The 25965-nt window shown below is 42.9% G+C and overlaps 1 protein-coding gene across 4 annotated transcripts in view; it reads left to right on the top strand.

The window, feature by feature from the left end:
• LOC133617274 (SH3 and PX domain-containing protein 2A-like) overlaps positions 1-25965 on the top strand; it is a 339411-nt gene that overhangs the window by 81432 nt on the left and 232014 nt on the right. The gene's annotated exons all lie outside the window — the stretch shown is intronic.

Raw genomic sequence — 25965 nt, 5'->3', positions numbered from 1 at the left:
CAGTAGATGGCAGTATTGTCCTGTTTAAAAGTGTCACAACATTGCTGTTTACGCCAGACGAACTGCTTTATGGTAGACGCAAACTTGACTGCTGTTGTTGTGTGTTGTTACCGCGCTGGGAGGACGTTAATGAAACTGCCTAACAATAAACCCACATAAGAAACCAAGAACTTTCCCTCGATCATTAGCTGTTTATATTGTGGGAAAGCGGACGTGTGAACAGGCTGTCAACACGTCACTCAGGTCCGCATTGGAGCTGGAGGGGGCGTGGCCTCCAGCTCCGCCTGAATTTCGGGAGATTTTCGGGAGAAAATTTGTCCCGGGAGGTTTTCGGGAGAGGCGCTGAATTTCGGGAGTCTCCTGGAAAATCCGGGAGGGTTGGCAAGTATGAAGTACAGAGCGCCAATAAACCTTAAAGGGGAACATTATCACCAGACCTATGTAAGCGTCAATATATACCTTGATGTTGCAGAAAAAAGACCATATATTTTTTTAACCGATTTCCGAACTCTAAATGGGTGAATTTTGGCGAATTAAACGCCTTTCTATTATTCGCTCTCGGAGCGATGACGTCACAACGTGGCGTCACATCGGGAAGCAACCCGCCATTTTCTCAAACACATTACAAACACCGAGTCAAATCAGTTCTGTTATTTTCCGTTTTTTCGACTGTTTTCCGTACCTTGGAGACATCATGCCTCGTCGGTGTGTTGTCGGAGGGTGTAACAACACGAACAGGGACGGATTCAAGTTGCACCAGTGGCCCAAAGATGCGAAAGTGGCAAGAAATTGGACGTTTGTTCCGCACACTTTACCGACGAAAGCTATGCTACGACAGAGATGGCAAGAATGTGTGGATATCCTGCGACACTCAAATCGATTAAGTCAAAGAAATCTGCCGCCAGACCCCCAGGAAAAGAGAGCGGATGAGGGTATGTCTACAGAATATATTAATTGATGAAAATTGGGCTGTCTGCACTCTCAAAGTGCATGTTGTTGCCAAATGTATTTCATATGCTGTAAACCTAGTTCATAGTTGTTAGTTTCCTTTAATGCCAAACAAACACATACCAATCGTTGGGTAGAAGGCGATCGCCGAATTCGTGCTCGCTTTCTCCCGTGTCGCTGGCTGTCGTGTCGTTTTCGTCGGTTTCGCTTGCATACGGTTCAAACCGATATGGCTCAATAGCTTCAGTTTCTTCTTCAATTTCGTTTTCGCTACCTGCCTCCACACTACAACCATCCGTTTCAATGCATGCGTAATCTGTTGAATCGCTTAAGCCGCTGAATTCCGAGTCTGAATCCGAGCTAATGTCGCTATAGCTTGCTGTTCTATGCGCCATGTTTGTTTGTATTGACATCACTATGTGACGTCACAGGAAAATGGACGGGTGTATATAACGATGGTTAAAATCTGGCACTTTGAAGCTTTTTTTAGGGATATTGCGTGATGGGTAAAATTTTGAAAAAAACTTCGAAAAATATAATAAGCCACTGGGAACTGATTTTTAATGGTTTTAACCCTTCTGAAATTGTGATAATGTTCCCCTTTAAAGGCACTGCCTTTGCGTGCCGGCCCAATCACACAATATCTACGGCTTTTCACACACACAAGTGAATGCCAAGCATACTTGGTCAACAGCCATACAGGTCACACTGAGGGTGGCCATATAAACAACTTTAACACTGTTACAAATATGCGCCACGCTGTGAACCCACACCAAACAAGAATGACAAACACATGTCAGGAGAACATCCGCACCGTAACACAACATAAACACAACAGAACAAATACCCAGAACCCCTTGCAGCACTAACTCTTCCGAGACGCTATAATATACACCCCCCGCTACCCTCAACTCAACCCCGCCCACCTCAACCTCCTCATGCCCTCTCAGGGAGAGCATGTCCCAAATTCCAAGCTGCTGTTTTGAGGCATGTTTAAAAAAAAACCACTTTGTGACTTCAATAATAAATATGGCAGTGCCATGTTGGCAATTTTTTCCATAACTTGAGTTGATTTATTTTGGAAAACCTTGTTACATTGTTTAATGCATCCAGCGGGCATCACAACAAAATTAGGCATAATAATGTGTTAATTCCACGACTGTATGATATCTGAATCGGTAATTAAGAGTTGGACAATATCGGGATATCGGATATCGGCAAAAAAGCCATTATCGGACATCTCTAATGACTTTTTACTTTGTAGATTGTCACTGAAGGCATCAAAACTATGAATGAACACATGCGGAGTTATGTACTTAACAAAAAAAGGTAAAATAACTGAAAACATATTTTATATTGTAGTGTCTTCAAAATAGCCACCCTTTGCTCCAATTACTTTTCGCACACTCTTGGCATTCTCTCGATGAGTTTCAAGAGGTTGTCACCTGAAATTTGTTTCCCTTCACAGGTGTCATAGTTTTGTTGCCTTCAGTGACAATCTACAATGTAAATAGTCATGAATATAAAGAAAAGGCATTGAATGAGGAGAAGGTGTGTTCAAACTTTTGGCCTGTACTGTGTATTGTATTTATAAAAAGGACACAACAATTAAAAAACAAAAAGTAGTTTTAAGTGTCAGCCCTTCTTTTTGCCAGTGTAAATTAGGGTCATATCTATACATAAAATTAGAGATTAGTTTGTAATTTCTCAGCGTCTGCAGGACTGCTTGTCATTGACATCTCTTTGGACAACTCAGTTAGGATCGTTTTGTGTGTTTTTATTTCCGTCACTTGGTGGTTTTGAGGTAATGATAGTATTTATTCACATTTTACATGTTTAGGTGGCGAGCAAAAGTTTGTTTGGCGACATGTTTTGCAGATTACCGTTGTTTTGTTGGTGTCTGACTTTTTAAATCCAAACAAAGAAGTTCCTCTTCCCGCTGTTTGGCATGAATTCCTCTTCGGGTTTTGTTGGTTTAGCTTCCATTGTGCTTTCCGTCTGTCTGTGCAATGTTGGTGACATCCTTGTACGCGGCGGCTCTCGCCGTAAAGTTCTCTCCAGCTACGTGAAAATGCTACGACAAACTAGCAGTGTTCCTGCAGGTGCATTATCTATCAATCAATCAATCAAAGTTTATTTATAAAGCCCTTAATCACGAGTGCCTCGAAGGGCTGCACAGACCACAACAACGTCCCGTGAACTGAAACCCACATCCAGGCAAAGAAAAAACTCCAAAAGCCCAAAATGGGAAACTAGTACCTCTCCAGAAATGACCTTTAGCCACCTGGTAACCTCTCCATGCAGGAGAGGGGGCAGAAAAGAGAAGCAGCAAGTCAACTGGTATAAGACAGTCCATTTAAAAGCTTAAGTATATAAATTAGTTTTTAGGTGGGACTTAAATGCTCACATTAGCCGCTGCCCAGAACTTAAAATTACGACAAACAATAGATAATTTTATTGTATGATGTATGTCATATATATATCCGCACCGTAACACAACATAAACACAACAGAACAAATACCCAGAACCTCTTGCAGCACTAACTCTTCCGGGACGCTACAATATACACCCCCCGCTACCCTCAACTCAACCCCGCCCACCTCAACCTCCTCATGCCCTCTCAGGGAGAGCATGTCCCAAACTCCAAGCTGCTGTTTTGAGGCATGTTAAAAAAAATAATGCACTTTGTGACTTCAATAATAAATATGGCAGTGCCATGTTGGCATTTTTTTCCATAACTTGAGTTGATTTATTTTGGAAAACCTTGTTACATTGTTTAATGCATCCAGTGGGGCATCACAAGAAAATTAGGCATAATAATGTGTTAATTCCACGACTGTATGTATTGATATCGGAATCAGTAATTAAGAGTTGGACAATATCGGAATATCGGATATCGGCAAAAAAGGCATTATCGGACATCTCTAATGTGTGTGTGTGTGTGTGTGTGTGTGTGTGTGTGTGTGTGTGTGTGTGTATATATATATATATATATATATATATGTATATAATATAATAATATCACACGGCTCTGTCTTAGAGCCATTAAAATGTTATTTTCATGTACCGTATTTTCCGGACTATAAGGCACACTTAAAATCTTTTTCTTTGCTCAAAACTCGACAGTGCGCCTTATAACCCGTTGCGCCTAATGTACGGAATTATTCTGGTTTTGCTTACCAACCTTGGAGCAATTTTATTTGGTACATTGTGTAATGATAAGTGTGACCAGTAGATGGCAGTCAAACATAAGAGATATGCGTAGATTGCACTATGATGGCAATATGACTCAAGTAAAAAACACCAACAATTTATATGTTCCATTGAAAATATAGAACATTACACACGGCGCTCAAAAATCTATCAAAATGTTTTAGTACGACTTTGGTAAGCTATGAAGCCGCACCACTTGATGGATTGTCGGCGCATTAAACATACAAGTATTATTATGGTGTGTGTATAAGGTAAGACATATTATCTGGCGTTTTGTTTCGCAATATTATGCAAAAAAACTTTTCTTACCTTCTGGTACCTGCTGATTTGTATTTGGGATCTGCAAAAATCCTGAAAAATTGCGCGCGTCCGCCTTTGTAGTCCGTGCAACACCGTAGTCGATAAGCTTCTTCTTTTTCTCTATCTTCTTGTTATGTGACATTCATGCGCCGCTGTTGCCATTTCTAATATAAAGTAATGTAAAGTTCTTACTTATATCTGTCAGTAAACTCGCCATGAAAGCGATAAAACATACCGGTATAGTGAGTTTACATTATTCACCCAAGGAACTTTAGTTATAAGAGAGTTCCGGTCGGACGGTTTTGTTGTTGTTGCACTAGTGAGCCACGGATAAGGAGATGCTGCTCCGTTGTTGATTGAAGTAAAGTCTGAATGTCATTAAAACAGTTAGCGCCATCTTTTGTCACTTCTTCCACTACCGTCCTTGCACGCTACACCGCTACAACAAAGATGACGGGGAAAAGACGCTGCCGAAGGTGAGCCACGTAAATAAGACCGCCCACAAAATGGCGCATCCGTAAGCGACTGTCAGAAAGGGAATTAAAGATGATCTGTAAAACATCATCTATGCAACATTTTGACCAAAGAACTACCATTACATGTTATGTAGGAAGTGCTTTCAATTTAGAAAAAAAATTATGATAAGGACTCATTTAATGCGCCATATAATCCAGTGCGCCTTTATATATGAAAAAAGATCCAACATAGACCATTCATCGGCAGTGCGCCTTATAATCTGGTGCGCCCTATGGTCCGGAAAATACGGTATTTCCAAACGATAGATATCACATCAATCAAGACCAATTTAACTAATGATGCGTTGATCGTTGGGACACCGATCAGTATCGGCCTCGTTTTGTGGAAAGCTATGTTCTGACGTGTCTTTGTGATTGACAGCAGTGAGTGACAGCTATAAACGCCAGACAGATTTTTATTCGCTATAATAAGTACTGCATTTGAAACTGAGTACTGGAAAATTAAAGATTAAAAAAATACATAACATAAGCGAGCCAGTGTTCTTGTTATTTTTTAAGTTTGAAAATTGTTGCTTTGAGCAAGTATCATTTAGTCACTGGTGGACTGGAGGACGAGGTTAAACATGTTAAACATAGAGTAAGAGCAAGCAGGAGAAGGAATGCTTATCGCTGAGTTAGTCATTAAGCTCGCTTGAAACAACATAAGAAATGAGTGCGTCCATTTATCACCAATGGTGATTCATGGCAATTCTCAAACCACCGCGAACCATGTCTCCAGGAAGGCGGAAAGCCTTTCTCAAAACGTTTTGAACACCATGTGAACTGTGACTGGCAGATTTTGTTGGTGTTAACCGGTGTTGAGTTAGTTACTGAAAACCAGTAACTAGTTACAATTACTAGTTACTTTATTTCAAAATTAACTCAGTTACTAACTCAGTTACTTACACCAAAAAGTAATGTGTTACTGTGAAAAGCATACTTGCCAACCCTCCCGGATTTTCCGGGAGCCTCCCGGATTTTCCGGGAGATTCCCGAAATTCAGAGCCTCTCCCGAAAACCTCCCGGGACAAATTTTCTCCCGAAATTCAGACGGACCCACAATATAAACAGCGTACCTGCCCAATCACATTATAACTGTAGAATGATGGAGGGCGAGTTCTTGGTTTCTTATGTGGGTTTATTGTTAGGCAGTTTCATTAACGTCCTCCCAGCGCGGCAAAAACACATAACAACAGCAGTCAAGTTTTGGTCTACCGTAAAGCAGTTCGTCTGCCGTAAACAGCAATGTTGTGACACTCTTAAACAGGACAATACTGCCATCTAGTGCATTTGATGAAAGCACTTTTGTGCGTGCCACACAGCAATGCATCGTCAGAAAGGACGTTTAGCATGGTTCGAAAAATAGTGACAGAGAATAGAACAAGGATGGACAATTCAACCCTTAACTCAACAATGAGTAGATGAGTGTTATGTGTGTGTATATGTGTAAATAAATGAACACTGAAATTCAAGTATTTATTTTATATATATGTATATACAGGTAAAAGCCAGTAAATTAGAATATTTTGAAAAACTTGATTTCAGTAATTGCATTCAAAAGGTGTAACTTGTACATTATATTTATTCATTGCACACAGACTGATGCATTCAAATGTTTATTTCATTTAATTTTGATGATTTGAAGTGGCAACAAATGAAAATCCAAAATTCCGTGTGTCACAAAATTAGAATATTACTTAAGGCTAATACAAAAATGGGATTTTTAGAAATGTTGGCCAACTGAAAAGTATGAAAATGAAAAATATGAGCATGCACAATACTCAATACTTGGTTGGAGCTCCTTTTGCCTCAATTACTGCGTTAATGCGGCGTGGCATGGAGTCTATGAGTTTCTGGCACTGCTCAGGTGTTATGAGAGCCCAGGTTGCTCTGATAGTGGCCTTCAACTCTTCTGCGTTTTTGGGTCTGGCATTCTGCATCTTCCTTTTCACAATACCCCACAGATTTTCTATGGGGCTAAGGTCAGGGGAGTTGGCGGGCCAATTTAGAACAGAAATACCATGGTCCGTAAACCAGGCACGGGTAGATTTTGCGCTGTGTGCAGGCGCCAAGTCCTGTTGGAACTTGAAATCTCCATCTCCATAGAGCAGGTCAGCAGCAGGAAGCATGAAGTGCTCTAAAACTTGCTGGTAGACGGCTGCGTTGACCCTGGATCTCAGGAAACAGAGTGGACCGACACCAGCAGATGACATGGCACCCCAAACCATCACCCAACCATGCAAATTTTGCATTTCCTTTGGAAATCGAGGTCCCAGAGTCTGGAGGAAGACAGGAGAGGCACAGGATCCACGTTGCCTGAAGTCTAGTGTAAAGTTTCCACCATCAGTGATGGTTTGGGGTGCCATGTCATCTGCTGGTGTCGGTCCACTCTGTTTCCTGAGATCCAGGGTCAACGCAGTCGTCTACCAGCAAGTTTTAGAGCACTTCATGCTTCCTGCTGCTGACCTGCTCTATGGAGATGGAGATTTCAAGTTCCAACAGGACTTGGCGCCTGCACACAGCGCAAAATCTACCCGTGCCTGGTTTACGGACCATGGTATTTCTGTTCTAAATTGGCCCGCCAACTCCCCTGACCTTAGCCCCATAGAAAATCTGTGGGGTATTGTGAAAAGGAAGATGCAGAATGCCAGACCCAAAAACGCAGAAGAGTTGAAGGCCACTATCAGAGCAACCTGGGCTCTCATAACACCTGAGCAGTGCCAGAAACTCATCGACTCCATGCCACGCCGCATTAACGCAGTAATTGAGGCAAAAGGAGCTCCAACCAAGTATTGAGTATTGTACATGCTCATATTTTTCATTTTCATACTTTTCAGTTGGCCAACATTTCTAAAAATCCCTTTTTTGTATTAGCCTTAAGTAATATTCTAATTTTGTGACACACGGAATTTTGGATTTTCATTTGTTGCCACTTCAAATCATCAAAATTCAATGAAATAAACATTTGAATGCATCAGTCTGTGTGCAATGAATAAATATAATGTACAAGTTACACCTTTTGAATGCAATTACTGAAATAAATCAAGTTTTTCAAAATATTCTAATTTACTGGCTTTTACCTGTGTATATATAATAAAATATAATAAAATATATATACATTTATAGCTAGAATTCACTGAAAGTCAAGTATTTCTTATATATATATATATATATATATATATATATATATATATATATATATATATATATATATATATATATATATATATATATATATATATATATGAAATACTTGACTTAGTATTTCGTCAAGTATTTCTTATACATTTTCTTAATCACGGCCCCCCCCCCCCACGCCCTCCCCCCACCTCCCGAAATCGGAAGTCTCAAGGTTGGCAAGTATGGTGAAAAGTAACTATTTAGTTACTACTTTTTTTTTCTTTCTTTTTTTAAGCCTCCCATTAATGCCCTTTTAGCCTTCATTTCAGTACTGTTATTACACTGGAGAATAATACAATCTGTTGATCAACTTGACATGCATTTGCATCACTGAACTCTGCTAAGCAATGTGGTCTACATACAACACACAGAGACAAAGATATGTTTCAAAGGGCCAAGTTATTTTGGGCCAGAACAAATTGACAAAACTATTTTAAATAGCTGCAACATAACATACATAAGTAACAAACCGCATAATAATATGTCACAACATGTCACAACATAGTTGTAAACCTGGCTTCACCCAAGGAAGGCACACATGACATGATTATATGTCTTGTCACTATATATGTCAGGCTTGGTAAAAAGGATAGGACTCAGATGCAGAGTAGGGAACTTAGACAGGCTTTTATTTTGACAGCTTCCTTTCACCTCCAAAGTCAAGGGATACAATATCTATCTTAACCAAAAACAAATCGGCAAAAAAGGTTCCAAAAAAAATAGGAACAACCAAAAATCACTCCGAACGGAGGAAAACACAAAAGCAAAGACAAACTATAATTGACGCCGTATATGCTATGAAATGTATAAACAAAAAACGCTCCAACAGGAGGAAGAAACAACAGCTATGAAAAATTCTACACTATCTAATCTAATAAAGTTTTAACAAAAATTGTCACTCAAAAATTTGAGGAAAGAATGAAAAATAACTGAAACTCACCACTGCGGCTGAATAAACTAAATAACAAAAAATCACTCTGCTGAGGAGGAAGAAAGGAAAACTCAAAATAGCAACGAAGGGATTCAGGATCAAGGAACATAAGCACAAGACGAGGCAAGGCAAGACAAGGCATGGACATGGACATGGGCATGGATGCTAGAGAGCACGAATAAACGAAACAATCTGGCACAGAATAAAGGGAGGAGTGGGCTTATAAGACACATGAGGGTAATAGGGAACAGGTGGAAACAATCAGGGAACTGGGATGACGTCAGACTGATTACACAAAAGGAAGGGCAAGTGACCTGAAACGAGAGGAGAGTTACTTTTCCAACTAAAACATGCACATCACAAGACAGAAAAACCCAAGACAAGACATCCCTCACCGCGGTGTGACAATATACAGCACACATACTGCTATAAAGACGCCTAACCAGGCGATTTTTTTCTCTCAAGGAATTGTGAAATAAAATCATGTCTTCAGTGAAGCCCAGAACACTCTATGCATTTCCCCAGTTTTTTTTAATAACATTTTTTTTTTAAATTTAATTTAATAAAAAAATGTTTTTTAATTATTTTAAACAACATAAAAAACACAAGATACACTTACCATTAGTGCATCAACCCAAGAAAAACCCTCCCTAGCCCATCCACACTCATTTACATAAAAGGGGCTGTCTCTTTCTGTTATTTAAAAACTTCTGGTTCCTACAATATAGAATAATACAGTCTGCAAGGGATACCGTCTTTAAAGGGGAACATTATCACAATTTCAGAATTGTTAAAACCATTAAAAATCAGTTCCCAGTGGCTTATTATATTTTTCGAAGTTTTTTTCAAAATTTTACCCATCACGCAATATCCCTAAAAAAACCTTCAAAGTGCCTGATTTTAACCATCGTTATATACACCCGTCCATTTTCCTGTGACGTCACATAGTGAAGCCAACACAAACAAACATGGCGGAAAGAACAGCAAGGTATAGCGACATTAGCTCGGATTCAGACTCGGATTTCAGCGGCTTAAGCGATTCAACAGATTACGCATGTATTGAAACGGATGGTTGTAGTGTGGAGGCAGGTAGCGAAAACAAAATTGAAGAAGAAACTGAAGCTATTGAGCCATATCGGTTTGAACCGTATGCAAGCAAAACCGACGAAAACGACACGACAGCCAGCGACACGGGAGAAAGCGAGGACGAATTCGGCGATCGCCTTCTAACCAACGATTGGTATGTGTTTGTTTGGCATTAAAGGAAACTAACAACTATGAACTAGGTTTACAGCATATGAAATACATTTGGCAACAACATGCACTTTGAGAGTGCAGACAGCCCAATTGTCATCAATTAATATATTCTGTAGACATACCCTCATCCGCTCTCTTTTCCTGAAAGCTGATCTGTCCAGTTTTGGAGTTGATGTCAGCAGGCCAGGGAAGCTAGGGTCGATATTCTTCTCTTGATCATCTTCGGTGGCTTAAGGGACGGTGTGAGCCAAGACATCCAGGGGGTTTAGCTCGCTCGTCTGCGGCCATTGCTTGCCGTGCTACCGAGGTCCTTTGTCCCTGAATTGCTCACACACTCCGGCAGATTCAATGGGGGTCTGGCGGCAGATTTCTTTGACTTTATTGTTGGAAATGCATCTGCTTTGAGTGTCGCAGGATATCCACACAATCTTGCCATCTCTGTCGTAGCATAGCTTTCGTCGGTAAAGTGTGCGGAACAAACGTCCAATTTCTTGCCATTTTCGCATCTTTAGGCCACTGGTGCAACTTGAATCCGTCCCTGTTTGTGTTGTTACACCCTCCGACAACACACCGACGAGGCATGATGTCTCCAAGGTACGGAAAACAGTCGAAAAAACGGAAAATAACAGAGCTGATTTGACTCGGTGTTTGAGAAAATGGCGGATTGCTTCCCGATGTGACGCCACGTTGTGACGTCATCGCTCCGAGAGCGAATAATAGAAAGGCGTTTAATTCGCCAAAATTCACCCATTTAGAGTTCGGAAATCGGTTAAAAAAATATATGGTCTTTTTTCTGCAACATCAAGGTATATATTGACGCTTACATAGGTCTGGTGATAATGTTCCCCTTTAAAGCACACATGATTATGTGTGCTGCTGGTCCACTAACAATTTCTTTAATTAATATTTTTATGTAATTGTTTTTGTATTGTTTTACTTTCTTTTCTATCTTTTTATTTTTTTAAATTTATTATCTTATTTTATTCAACTTAAAAAATAAAAAAAAATAAAAAAAATTAAATAAAACAAAACAAACAAAGGACCTTATCTTCACCAGACCGGGTTGTCAATGAAATCAGATTGTTCAAAACGGTTCTTAAAACCAGGTCCAGTTCAGATTACGTCCAGATCGGGCTCAGCAACACACACCTTCACCCATGTACATTTCCCCAGTTTTAGTTTAGAGAAAAGGAAAGATTGGCCTGGCCCACTAGGATCCCTCTTTATGTCTGTGAACTTTATAGTCTATACATTTAGAGTGATGTGATAATCAAACACTCTAGAAGTCTAGAATGAAAGAGTATATAAGAGAATTGACGGAGTGTGTGTACCTTCAGTGATGAATGATGAGCAGAGGCAGAGTTTGGATAGTCTTCTTTAGCTCGCTTTCCACGTTTATGTACTCACTGTCCACTGTGTCCAGGAACTTGGAAAATGTTTTCGTGCCACGCTAATTAGCTGCCTGAAATCAGGTGACTCCACTGTAGAAATAGTCTGCATATCTTCTAGCACATAGTCTGCAATGGCTCTATCAATGTCGTCCTGGCCAGCAGTCCCTCCGTTAAAATCCGTTGGTGAAGTGTGTCTCTCTTTACTAGCTTCGTCGAAGCATGTTGCTTTTGTAGGTGTTTCAGCAGATTTGAATTGCTGTTTTGGGCAGTAGATGGGATATTTGATCCAAGACACAACTTACATTTAACTAAAATGTTCTTGTCTTTGTGCTCGACAAAAGAAAAGTAGTGAGAATATCTCCATGTTAAGAAACTCGGCTTCTGGCTCCGCCATGATGTTTTGTAAGTAAACACAGACACGCCCCCACCCACACAGAGCGCGCCTCTTCTTTTCCTTGTGACACAAAAGGTCGACACCGCAGCGCTCCAATAAAACACACTCAGATCTTCTGTTTCGAGCCGATACTACATAAAAAATAACGTAAAATAACCCAGTAACGCATCATGTAGTAACGGTAACTGAGTTACTGAATAGAAAAAATAACGCGTTAGACTACTAGTTACCGCCAAAAATAACGGCGTTTCAGTAACGCGTTATTGTGTTTCTGTGTTAACACTGGTGTTAACACAGTTTTATCATGAATCATGCGGTGCTAATACAGAGGCTGACATTGTTTGCATGGCGAACGGTGTTTTGAACAAGGCACATTTCAAACCGCCAAGACCAAAAATGTAACATGTTAAATGTTTCTTTTGGATCCCCACAGTTGTCAAGGTTCACTGACAAGTGACCAAGTTTTGTGTTCGGTGTTACATGGTCTTTGGCAGAGCACGGCGAAATGCCGCGCTGCCGTCTCACCTGGCAACTTGTCAACAGCCTTTTAGTAAAGTTTAAGATGTGTAGATGGAGGCGCGGACGAAAGTAACATTGTTAAAGTCTAGACTAGAGAGGATAATACAAGTGTTGTGCTCTGTTAGTGTATGTAGTGGGGATGCGTATACACAACATATAAGGGTGGATCAATCCCTGAATCAGTCTATATCACTGGTAGTATCAGTACATGATCCATACTCGAATGATGAGAACAATATTTTTATTTTCAAAAAACCCTGATAGAAACACCCCTAGATTTGACCATTATAAACCTGAGCCAATGAATCCAGCACCTAAATCCTAAACACTGGGATCAGTTTACAAATCAAGTAAACATTTCAATCTTTTACTGGCAAACTAATATGTACAGTACACGCTCTGACAAGACATAAAAGATCTGTAGCCCCTTGTACTTTTTTTTAATTTATTTATTTTTATACCTGACTCCCAACATTTATATCAGTGGTCCAGAGCTCTTGAGCATCCTCCAATCACATCGCTTCGCAACACTTCCTCACACTCTCTCTGTGCTGGTTACCAAGGAGACAGTGAAGTAAGGTTCTTAGAAGTAGAGCAATGAATTGGCACTGTGTGTGTTTTTTCTTTTTTTTTTTTTTTTTTCTTGATCAAATTCTGGATACATAATGGGGAAGAAAATCACTATCTGGACTAATAATTTTGTTAATAAAGCAAGACCCAATAAAGTGTAGAGTTTGTGTCTACGCCTGTTTAATGGCTGTCCTGTCAGCTGGTGACCTGATCTAAATAGTCACACCTGTTCTCACCATTTCCACTCCATTCCTGGCAGGATGCAATGATGCCTCTTCTTGCCAGGAATCTGTCGTCTGTGAGGGGATCACATGTAGAGAGCCAGCTACAACCTGCTGGCCCAGAATAATTTAGAATAATGAGCTGGGCTGTGGTGTTGCGAGGCGATGGGGAGTAGGGATGGTGTCACAGAGATGCTATGGACTCTGGAAATTAGAGGTTGATGAAGAAATCTGACGCAAGTGTAACCAATTCATGACAAAGAAAATCCCAAATGCCTTCCTGCTGATATAAACTATACATGCTGGGTTTGATTTGATGCAATATAATGCAATCTCCCAGCAGGCACAAGACATTAAAACAATGTCGAGAACTTGTTGAATTAGGTCCTGACGTTGAGCAACTAAAACTTAACGTTGGAACAAGTTTTTGGACAATGTTCAAACAATGTTGGGTTCCGGCATTGATTTGACCATTGACTATTGGTCATACTTAACGTTGGAACAACACATTTTTTGACAATGTTCAATCAATGTTGGGTTCTGACGTTGATTTGACCATTGACTATTGGTCATTTCTCCAAGTTGGGGAGGAGATCTTGCCCCATGTGGAGGAGTTCAAGTACCTCGGAGTCTTGTTCACTGATCTTGTTGAGATCGACAGGCGGATCGGTGCGGCGTCTTCAGTAATGCGGACGCTGTATCGATCCGTTGTGGTGAAGAAGGATCTACGTTCCCATCCTCACCTATGGTCATGAGCTTTGGGTTATGACCGAAAGGACAAGATCACGGGTACAAGCGGCCAAAATGAGTTTCCTCCGCCGAGTGGCGCGGCTCTCCCTTAGAGATAGGGTAAGAAGCTATGTCATCCGGGAGGAGCCAGATGATGTGGTTTGGGCATCTGGTCAGGATGTCCGAACCACATCATCTGGGCACGTCCGACCGGCAGAAGGCCCAGGACGAAGTGGCTGGGGAGAGGGAAGTCTGGGCTGCCCCCACGACCCGACCTCGGATAAGCGAAAGAAAATGGATGGATGGATGGACAAATACAATGATGAAACATACCAAAGTCATACCAAAGACTATAAAAATGAGACCCATTACCTCCCTGCTTGGCACTCAGCATCAAGGGTTGGAATTGAGGGTTGAATCACCAAATGACTATTGGTCATACTTAACGTTGGAACAACACATTTTTTGACAATGTTCAATCAATGTTGGGTTCTGACGTTGATTTGACCATTGACTATTGGTCATTTCTCCAAGTTGGGGAGGAGATCTTGCCCCATGTGGAGGAGTTCAAGTACCTCGGAGTCTTGTTCACTGATCTTGTTGAGATCGACAGGCGGATCGGTGCGGCGTCTTCAGTAATGCGGACGCTGTATCGATCCGTTGTGGTGAAGAAGGATCTACGTTCCCATCCTCACCTATGGTCATGAGCTTTGGGTTATGACCGAAAGGACAAGATCACGGGTACAAGCGGCCAAAATGAGTTTCCTCCGCCGAGTGGCGGGGCGCTCCCTTAGAGAGAGGGTGAGAAGCTCTGTCATCCGGGAGGAGCCAGATGATGTGGTTTGGGCATCTGGTCAGGATGCCCGAACCACATCATCTGGGCACGTCCGACCGGCAGAAGGCCCAGAACGAAGTGGCTGGGGAGAGGGAAGTCTGGGCTGCCCCCACGACCGGACCTCGGATAAGCGAAAGAAAATGGATGGATGGATGGACAAATACAATGATGAAACATACCAAAGTCATACCAAAGATTATAAAAATGGGACCCATTACCTCCCTGCTTGGCACTCAGCATCAAGGGTTGGAATTGAGGGTTGAATCACCAAATGACTATTGGTCATACTTAACGTCAGAACCCAACATTGATTGAACAGTGTCAAAAAATGTGTTGTTCCAACGTTAAGTATGACCAATAGTCATTTGGTGATTCAACCCTCAATTCCAACCCTTGATGCTGAGTGCCAAGCAGGGAGGTAATGGGTCCCATTTTTATAATCTTTGGTATGACTTTGGTATGTTTCATCATTGTATTTGTCCATCCATCCATCCATTTTCTTTCGCTTATCCGAGGTCCGGTCGTGGGGGCAGCCCAGACTTCCCTCTCCCCAGCCACTTCGTTCTGGGCCTTCTGCCGGTCGGACGTGCCCAGATGATGTGGTTCGGGCATCCTGACCAGATGCCCAAACCACATCATCTGGCTCCTCCCGGATGACAGAGCTTCTCACCCTCTCTCTAAGGGAGCGCCCCGCCACTCGGCGGAGGAAACTCATTTTGGCCGCTTGTACCCGTGATCTTGTCCTTTCAGTCATAACCGAAAGCTCATGACCATAGGTGAGGATGGGAACGTAGATCCTTCTTCACCACAACGGATCGATACAGCGTCCGCATTACTGAAGACGCCGCACCGATCCGCCTGTCGATCTCACGATCCACTCTTCCCTCACTCGTGAACAAGACTCCAAGGTACTTGAACTCCTCCACATGGGGAAAGATCTCCTCCCCAACTTGGAGAAATGACCAATAGTCAATGGTCAAATCAACGCCAGAACCCAACATTGATTGAACAGTGTCAAAAAATGTGTTGTTCCAACGTTGATTTGACCATTGACTATTGGTCATTTCTCCAACTTGGGGAGGAGATCTTTCCCCATGTGGAGGAGTTCAAGTACCTTGGAGTCTTGTTCACGAGTGAGGGAAGAGTGGATCGTGAGATCGACAGGCGGATCGGTGCGGCGTCTTCAGTAATGCGGACGCTGTATCGATCCGTTGTGGTGAAGAAGGATCTACGTTCCCATCCTCACCTATGGTCATGAGCTTTCGGTTATGACCAAAAGGACAAGATCACGGGTACAAGCGGCTAAAATGAGTTTCCTCCGCCGAGTGGTGGGGCTCTCCCTTAGAGATAGGGTGAGAAGCTATGTCATCCGGGAGGAGCCAGATGATGTGGTTTGGGCATCTGGTCAGGATGCCCGAACCACATCATCTGGGTACGTCCGACCGGCAGAAGGCCACGGGGAAGACCCAGGACGAAGTGGCTGGGGAGAGGGAAGTCTGGGCTGCCCCCACGACCCGACCTCGGATAAGCGAAAGAAAATGGATGGATGGATGGACAAATACAATGATGAAACATACCAAAGACTATAAAAATGGGACCCATTACCTCCCTGCTTGGCACTCAGCATCAAGGGTTGGAATTGAGGGTTGAATCACCAAATGATTCCCGGACTGCTCACTGCTCCCCTGTGGGGATGGGTCAAATGCAGAGGATAATTTCACCGCACCTAGTGTGTGTGTGTGTGTGTGTGTGTGACAATCATTGGCACTTTAACTTTTAACTTTAACATGGTTTTTGACGACACTGTCTCAATGTCAGGTAGTGATGTTGATTTGACCATGGAATTTTAGTCATTTCCCAACCAACGCCGTGGATTCAACATTAGACATAAACGTTGTCTCAATGTACAAATACAGCTATTTTGCAACGTTGTTTTGAAGTCAGTTTAGAACACATATATGCATAATCAATGTTGTATCAATGTCTTGTGCCTGCTGGGCTGGTTCATTTCCTTGTTTATAGTAGACTTTCATTTTACATTATAAATGATCCTAAGTTCTATAAATGTCAATCAATCAATGTTTACTTGTATAGCCCTAAATCACGAGGGTCTCAAAGGGCTGCACAAGCCACAACGATATCCTCAGACCCCACATCTGTGGCACTTTTTATCTTCAAATAAATGTACAGTATTTTACCAAATACCTAGGAACACGTATCTGTGTTGCTTTTGACAAAACATACCATGTCATTGTGTTAACTGTAACACTTTACACTTAAAGGGGAACATTATCACAATTTCATAAGGGTTAAAACCATTAAAAATCAGTTCCCAGTGGCTTATTTTATTTTTCGAAGTTTTTTTCAAAATTTTACCCATCACACAATATCCCTAAAAAAATCTTCAAAGTGCCTGATTTTAACCATCGTTATAAACACCCGTCCATTTTCCTGTGACATCACATAGTGATGCCAACTCAAACAAACATGGCGCATAGAACAGCAAGCTATAGCGACATTAGCTCGGATTCAGACTCGGATTTCAGCGGCTTAAGCGATTCAACAGATTACGCATGTATTGAAACGGATGGTTGTAGTGTGGAGGCAGGTAGCGAAAACAAAATTGAAGAAGAAACTGAAGCTATTGAGCCATATTGGTTTGAACCGTATGCAAGCGAAAACGACACGACAGCCAGCGACACGGGAGAAAGCGAGGACGAATTCGGCGATCGCCTTCTAACCAACGATTGGTATGTGTTTGTTTGGCATTAAAGGAAACTAACAACTATGAACTAGGTTTACAGCATATGAAATACATTTGGCAACAACATGCACTTTGAGAGTGCAGACAGCCCAATTTTCATCAATTAATATATTCTGTAGACATACCCTCATCCGCGCTCTTTTCCTGAAAGCTGATCTGTCCAGTTTTGGAGTTGATGTCAGCAGGCCAGGGAAGCTAGGGTCGATAGGGGGTTTAGCTCGCTCGTCTGCGGGAACAAACTGCCGCCATTGCTTGCCGTGCTAGCGAGGTCCTTTGTCCCTGAATTGCTCACACACTCCGGCAGATTCAATGGGGGTCTGGCGGCAGATTTCTTTGACTTTATCGTTGGAAATGCATCTGCTTTGAGTGTCGCAGGATATCCACACATTCTTGCCATCTCTGTCGTAGCATAGCTTTCGTCGGTAAAGTGTGCGGAACAAACGTCCAATTTCTTGCCACTTTCGCATCTTTGGGCCACTGGTGCAACTTGAATCCGTCCATGTTCGTGTTGTTACACCCTCCGACAACACACCGACGAGGCATGATGTCTCCAAGGTACGGAAAACAGTCGAAAAAACGGAAAATAACAGAGCTGATTTGACTCGGTGTTTGAGAAATTTGAGAGTGCAGACAGCCCATTTCAGGCGCGCTAAGAACATATATTTTTCCACGATTTCAGCACTCAGGTTAACCATACCTAAATAGACACAAAATACTGCATTACACAAGACTACCCGAATGTACTCGAATGATTGAAAAAAATCAATGTTTTTAAGCTAAATTATTGGTAAACACAGTTTATGTATAATAATTTACGTAAAACCGCGAGTAATGAATAGAGTTTTCATCAATTAATATATTCTGTAGACATACCCTCATCCGCTCTCTTTTCCTGAAAGCTGATCCGTCCAGTTTTGGAGTTGATGTCAGCATCTGCTTTGAGTGTCGCAGGATATCCACACATTCTTGCCATCTCTGTCGTAGCATAGCTTTCGTCGGTAAAGTGTGCGGAACAAACGACTGACCATTTCGTCGGCTTTCCCCACACCCTCGTAATTTTGAACAAAGTTCGTCCATTTTCTTGCCACTTTCGCATCTTTGGGCCACTGGTGCAACTTGAATCCGTCCCTGTTCGTGTTGTTACACCCTCCGACAACACACCAACGAAACTCGGTGCGTTGCTTCCCGATGTGACGTCATCGCTCCGAGAGCGAATAATACAAAGGCGTTTAATTCGCCAAAATTCACCCATTTAGAGTTCGGAAATCGGTTAAAAAAATATATGGTCTTTTTTCTGCAACATCAAGGTATATATTGATGCTTACATAGGTCTGGTGATAATGTTCCCCTTTAAAGCCCCTCTCACAATGAAAACAGATCTAATATTCAAGTTCCACTATTAGCACAAATTGACTTCATCTGTTATCTTAGTATACACCTCTAGCAAGCATTTGTTGATAACATACTGTCGACTTGGTATATTGTACCAAGGCTCCAATGTATCATGTCCCTCATTCACCAGACCGTACCGTCTCAAGACTTTAACAATGAAGCGGGCTATTGAAGACGTTACTACCTTGGCTAGAGCTAAGTTATGGCCATGTTTTGCTTTAAAAAGAAGCCTTCAATACCAGTGGATTTGTCCTGTTGTGTCTTTAGAGCTAGCTGTACTATCACCGGTTTCTCCATGTTTTATCGCAGGTGTGCGTTGAGATTAGTTGAACCATACATCAGTACTTCAGTGCTGTTTCACAGTCGTTGCATATTGCGACAGTTTTATCAAGTTGTCTATGGATGTTCTCATTCATCCAGGTTATTGTATTCTCAGGGCATTCAATTGATCTGAGTTTGTTTTATACGATATTTCACTTCTCATCCAAACAGGCTTCATCAGTTCGTGCTCATCGACTTACAAACCCCGTTTCCATATGAGTTGGGAAATTGTGTTAGATGTAAATATAAACGGAATACAATGATTTGCAAATCCTTTTCAACCCATATTCAATTGAATGCACTACAAAGACAAGATATTTGATGTTCAAACTTTTTGCAAATAATAATTAACTTAGAATTTCATGGCTGCAACACGTGCCAAAGTAGTTGGGAAAGGGCATGTTCACCACTGTGTTGCATGGCCTTTCCTTTTAACAACACTCAGTAAACGTTTGGGAACTGAGGAGACACATTTTTAATCTTCTCAGGTGGAATTCTTTCCCATTCTTGCTTGATGTACAGCTTAAGTTGTTCAACAGTCCGGGGGTCTCCGTTGTGGTATTTTAGGCTTCATAATGCGCCACACATTTTCAATGGACTACAGGCAGGCCAGTCTAGTACCCGCACTCTTTTACTATGAAGCCACGTTGATGTAACACGTGGCTTGGCATTGTCTTGCTGAAATAAGCAGGGGCGTCCATTGTAACGTTGCTTGGATGGCAACATATGTTGCTCCAAAACCTGTATGTACCTTTCAGCATTATCGGCGCCTTCACAGATGTGTAAGTTACCCATGTCTTGGGCACTAATACACCCCCATACCATCACAGATACTGGCTTTTCAACTTTGCGCCTATAACAATCCGGATGGTTCTTTTCCTCTTTGGTCCGGTGGACACGATGTCCACAGTTTCCAAAAACAATTTGAAATGTGGACTCGTCAGACCACAGAACACTTTTCCACTTTGTATCAGTCCATCTTAGATGATCTCGGGCCCAGCGAACGGTTTTCGCCTTGCATAGGAGAGTTTTAACTTGCACTTACAGATATAGCGACCAACTGTAGTTACTGACAGTGGGTTTCTGAAGTGTTCCTGAGCCCATGTGGTGATATCCTTTACACACTGATGTCGCTTGTTGATGCAGTACAGCCTGAGGGATCGAAGGTCACGGGCTTAGCTGCTTACGTGCAGTGATTTCTCCAGATTCTCTGAACTTTTGATGATATTACGGACCCTAGATGGTGAAATCCCTAAATTCCTTGCAATAGCTGGTTGAGAAAGTTTTTTCTTAAACTGTTCAACAATTTGCTCACGCATTTGTTGACAAAGTGGTGACCCTCGCCCCATCCTTGTTTGTGAATGACTGAGCATTTCATGGAATCTACTTTTATACCCAATCATGGCACCCACCTGTTCCCAATTTGCCTGTTCACCTGTGGGATGTTCCAAATAAGTGTTTGATGAGCATTCCTCAACTTTATCAGTATTTATTGCCACCTTTCCCAACTTCTTTGTCATGTGTTGCTGGCATTAAATTCTAAAGTTATAGATTATTTGCAAAAAATAAAATATATAAACAATGTTTATCAGTTTGAACATCAAATATGTTGTCTTTGTATCATATTCAACTGAATATGGGTTGAAAATGATTTGCAAATCATTGTATTCTGTTTATATTTACATCTAATTTCCCAACTCATATGGAAACGGGGTTTGTACTTTTTTTTTTTTTTTTTTTTTTTTTGTGTGTCCTGTCCAGCTTCTCAGGCAAATCATATAGTTGATGTAGATGCCCATGTCGGCTGTTCACATTTACTTTACAAAAGAGAAGTGTAGGATACTTCTCTTGTTGCCTTATTTGTATTTGACTTTATTAAATGTATTTATATTATCATTTAGTGCAGCCGGGCCGGAGCAGGAGGGGATAGAAAGAGAAAAAAAAAGAAGACAGAGGGGGAAATTGTGGGGACAAGAGGGGGATTAGACAGAGAGACAAAAACAACAACAGCAAACAACAACAACAACAACAACAATAGAGCAACATCAGCAAATATGACATGTACAAATATGATGGTAAAAGTAATAGCAAATAAGCAGTTAGCAAAAAATAAAAAATAATACAGAAATGACAATGAGCATTATTACACTACAAATGGATCAATACAAATACCAATAGAAATAGCGCTATTGATAATGAACAATACCAATAATTTACCTTTATTATCAACAATACAGTTGTTTAAATGCAACAATACATATACGTAATGATAACTTGAGATACGAAAGAATGCAGAAAAATGGAGGGGGAGAAAGAGAAGCAACCTACATTAACCTTGTAGATTGTTATAGTCAATAGGTTAAGCTTTGTCAGTGTGCCATGTGTTACACCCAGTTTACCCTAGGGCAACAACGTTAATATATGTTTGATGAAACGTGATTATGTGCATGAGTGTAAGTATGCATATGTACTTGTATATGTACAGAATGTGTATATGTGTTTGTACAATGAATGTATATGTACAGAAAGTGTATATGTGTTTGTACAGTGAATGTATATGTACAGTATGTGTATGTGTATGTTTGTATATTGAATGTGCGTGTGGATGTACGAACATTAGGTAGGTAAATATGTACTGTATTTGTGTATGTATGTGGGAGCGTAGGTACCTATGTACGTATGTGAGCATATGTGAATTTGCATGTACAATACATTCGACTCCCAGAGTGCGTGGGAGCCAGAGCACGGCCCCATCACCCCCGAGAGCCCAACCCACAAACAGGAGGCGTGGTGCCCAGGGAACCAGGGACCACCGCCCCCACGCAGCCAAGCCGGCCAGCGACAGGAACCCCAGAGCCCGACCCACCGTACCGCCCACAAGGGCCAGCAGCAGGCCGCAGACAGACGCACCCGGCAGAGGACAGGGCACGAGAAAAGCAGGGGACAGCCAGACCCCAAGCCAGCGAGAGACCACACCCCACACGGGCAGAAAGGCGAGACGCCCCGCCCGAGGGACCCAGAGACTCCCCGCAACCGGACGGGAAGACCGCCCCCGCCCCACCGGCAACCGGGCCCCCACGAGCCCACCCCCCACCCCCGGAGAGCGCGGCGAGGCCAGCCCCCGGCCACCCCTCCCAAATCGGCCGCCGCAGGACCACCCAGGCACAGGGCCACGGGAACCACCCACCCCACCCGCAGGGACCCCAACGATGGAGATGGAACAACCAGCAACCGCCCCGCCGAGCCCCCCCCCTGAGGGAGGGGAAAAATTAAAAAAATAATATTAATAAAATATATTAAAAAATAAATAAATAAATTAATTAATTAAAAAAAGAATTAAAAAAAGATCACAGACATGCTGACAAACAAGGTCACTACCCCAGCAACTGGCCGACTCGCAGCACCTCGGAATACCTTGCAGCACCAAGCTACCACAATAGACGCAGGGACTAGGCCCAACAGGCCCCAACCAAGACGGGCACCCGGAAGGGATGGACAGCGGGACCCAGGAGCTCCAGACACGCAGTTCCGATGCAGTAGCCCGAGGCGTCGACCCCCGTCTGACAGGCAGGCCCAGAGCGTACCCCCAGAAATATACATACATACATACATATATACATACACATACACACATACATGTATACATACCCACACATACACATATATACATATACATACACATATGTACACATACACATATATGAACATACATACATACACACACATATACATACATATACACAGTTCGTCAGCCCCGACAGCCATCACGCGCGCGCGCTGCCACCAGTCACAACATCAGCCACACCCCTGCACCAGACCCAGCAGCCACGGGCGCCCACACCACAAACAAACGGCAGCAGAAACAGCAGCCGCAATAACCCCAGACAGCCAGCACCAGCCAATCAAATCAAAGCGATCAAAAAAAAACTGCGACCAGCAACCACACGCCACCAGGACCACGGAGACCAGCCGGCGCCAGCCCGCCAGCCCGCCAGTCAGCCCGAACGCCAACACGCAAACAAGAGACACCAACAACCCCCCCAACCAAAAGGCCCCCCACCCAAACCCAAACCCGCACAAACACACCACCGCCCAAACAACCGAGACACAGCATCCAGACCAGACACGGGGGCTGCGCCGCCACCACATCAAGTCACCAACAGAGACCCCACAGCGCAAAGTCGGTCCACACGGGCACGGACCCCACCCAACAGGAAGTGAGACCCGCGCGACGCCACACACAAATAAATAATAAGATTTAAAAAAATAATAATAATAAATAAATAAATAAAATAAAATAAAATAAAATAAAAATAAGTAAATAATAAAAATAAAAATAATAAATACATACAAAATAAAAAATATATATAACAATAATAAATGAATAAAAGCCTGGCAGGCCACCAGACCGCAGTCCCCGCCGGCCGACGAGGCAATGAGGGGTGCGCCGAACCCCAAACCCCCCATGCATGTGTACAAGCCCCCCAGAGTGTCTACTGTGTAGTTAAAATTAGGAGGTCAGCCGTTACAGCCGACCTCCAGTCCCTATTGATGTGTGTACTGTAGCGTGAGTGAGATATGTATGCTTGTGGGAACTAATAATGCGATTAAATTTGGGGGACATCAAGGTCATGGTGGGTCCCAACCAAACCAAGCCCCCCAAATCCTAAGTGTCTAATATGCAGCTAAGATTGAGGGATGGACGAGCAGGGGACAAGACAGGAGGACTGGAGCCCCATTGGAGGCATCCTCAACCCCCCGCCATGCCTCCCCGCAGGACAATCCCCAAAGTCCTATATATGTGTGACTGTGTGCGCTATAAGAAGGAGGAGTAGAGGGCCCGGACAACCCCCCAGTCTACGCGGCCGACAACCAGGAACTACGGCCAGGAGGCCGCCACCCCCCGCCACAGCCCGTGACCCACACCAGACCACTTTAACGTGACGCCACGCGAGCCCTCCCCCCGCCAAACAAAGCCATCCCCCGCACGCCCCAACCCAACCCTGCAGAGCCCATACCGGCAACCAAACGCAGAAAAACTGCACAGCCCCCACGCCCAATGCAAACACCGCATCCCGGCCATCCACACAGCAACGTGCCCATACGAGTCCCGGCCAGGGGAAGGAGCCCCCCAACGGGGGAAGAAGCCAATGCATCCCGTCCGCCCGCCAGCCCCCAAACCAGCCGGCAAGCCAACGCCAGCCAGCCCCACAACCCCACAAGCGCACAGACACCAGCCACAGTCCCCCAACCACTCCAACCCAACACAGCGATGCCAACCGCTGGTATCACCGCAGCAACCATCACCACCACCGCCCGTCCGCAGCGTAAACACCCGCGGCCGCCGAAACCAAAGCAAAAAAGCGACCGACCCCGTAAACCACAACAACGCACACCCCCGGCTACCACCGAGGCCACCAACCCACCTACCCCAACTCATCCACAGCCAGGCCAATTGAGCCACCAGACATCCACACCCATGCACACACCTACACATTCATATACACATACATACACACATACATATATGCATATACATATACATACACATACACACATATACACACGCATGCATATACATATAAACATACACATCCACACATATATACACATTAATACACCCACACACATATACATAAGCCCACATATACACAAACACATACATACACAACACAAAAAACAAAACAAAAAAAAAACGGGGTTTGTACTTTAATATTACTTGGTAATATTAAAAAAAACTTGCTGTTAAAGACTGCAATATTGTTTAATTAAGGACACTTATTATATATTTTTGGCTTGCGTGCTATTGTGTGCTTAGCTGTTGTGTAGCTGCTATCACCTAGTAGCTTATACCATGCGTACAACATATATATATATATATATATTTTTTTTTTCCACAAAAACCCCCACACATTTCAGATAAAGCACACAAAAAAACTTGTTTACTATGATATTTTTAAGCATAATAACATTGCTTATTTGTGTTAAGCCTTGTTCAAACACCTTTTGGAAGTCGCTTCCTATCCGTTCCACTATTATACACGGCACAGGAGCCAAGCTTGCAGTTTTTAACAATGTTTTCATGTCCATAGAATTTTCTCCCACTTTTCTCTCCAGCAGGACGTGACTTTTCGGCCACACCCGTATCCTCCTTCCCTCCTGCTCTCGGCCGCTTACTGTTAAAGACAACAGATGATTAGATTAACACGTACCACCTGTGAAATCTAATCACCTGCCAGCTGTGTCTCGCCGTCAGCACATGCCCCGCCCCTATTCGATGGTGCTCGTCCTCAGCACCATGGACAGAGGCGGTGACCTTTGCTCCTGCAAGCGCGCTGGCCACACCTCCCTCCACACACCTATTTTGGTGACAACACCACCGACTACAATGGTATTAATCAAGGCCTGCAACATAGATTGCATGTAAAATAGCAAAGACAAAAAAATGCAAATAAATCTTATTTTAGAATTGTATTTCCTGTAA

Source organism: Nerophis lumbriciformis, linkage group LG16, assembly GCF_033978685.3.
Source record: "Nerophis lumbriciformis linkage group LG16, RoL_Nlum_v2.1, whole genome shotgun sequence".
NCBI classification, from domain to species: domain Eukaryota; kingdom Metazoa; phylum Chordata; class Actinopteri; order Syngnathiformes; family Syngnathidae; genus Nerophis; species Nerophis lumbriciformis.
This window is presented reverse-complemented; position numbering and strand designations above follow the sequence as displayed.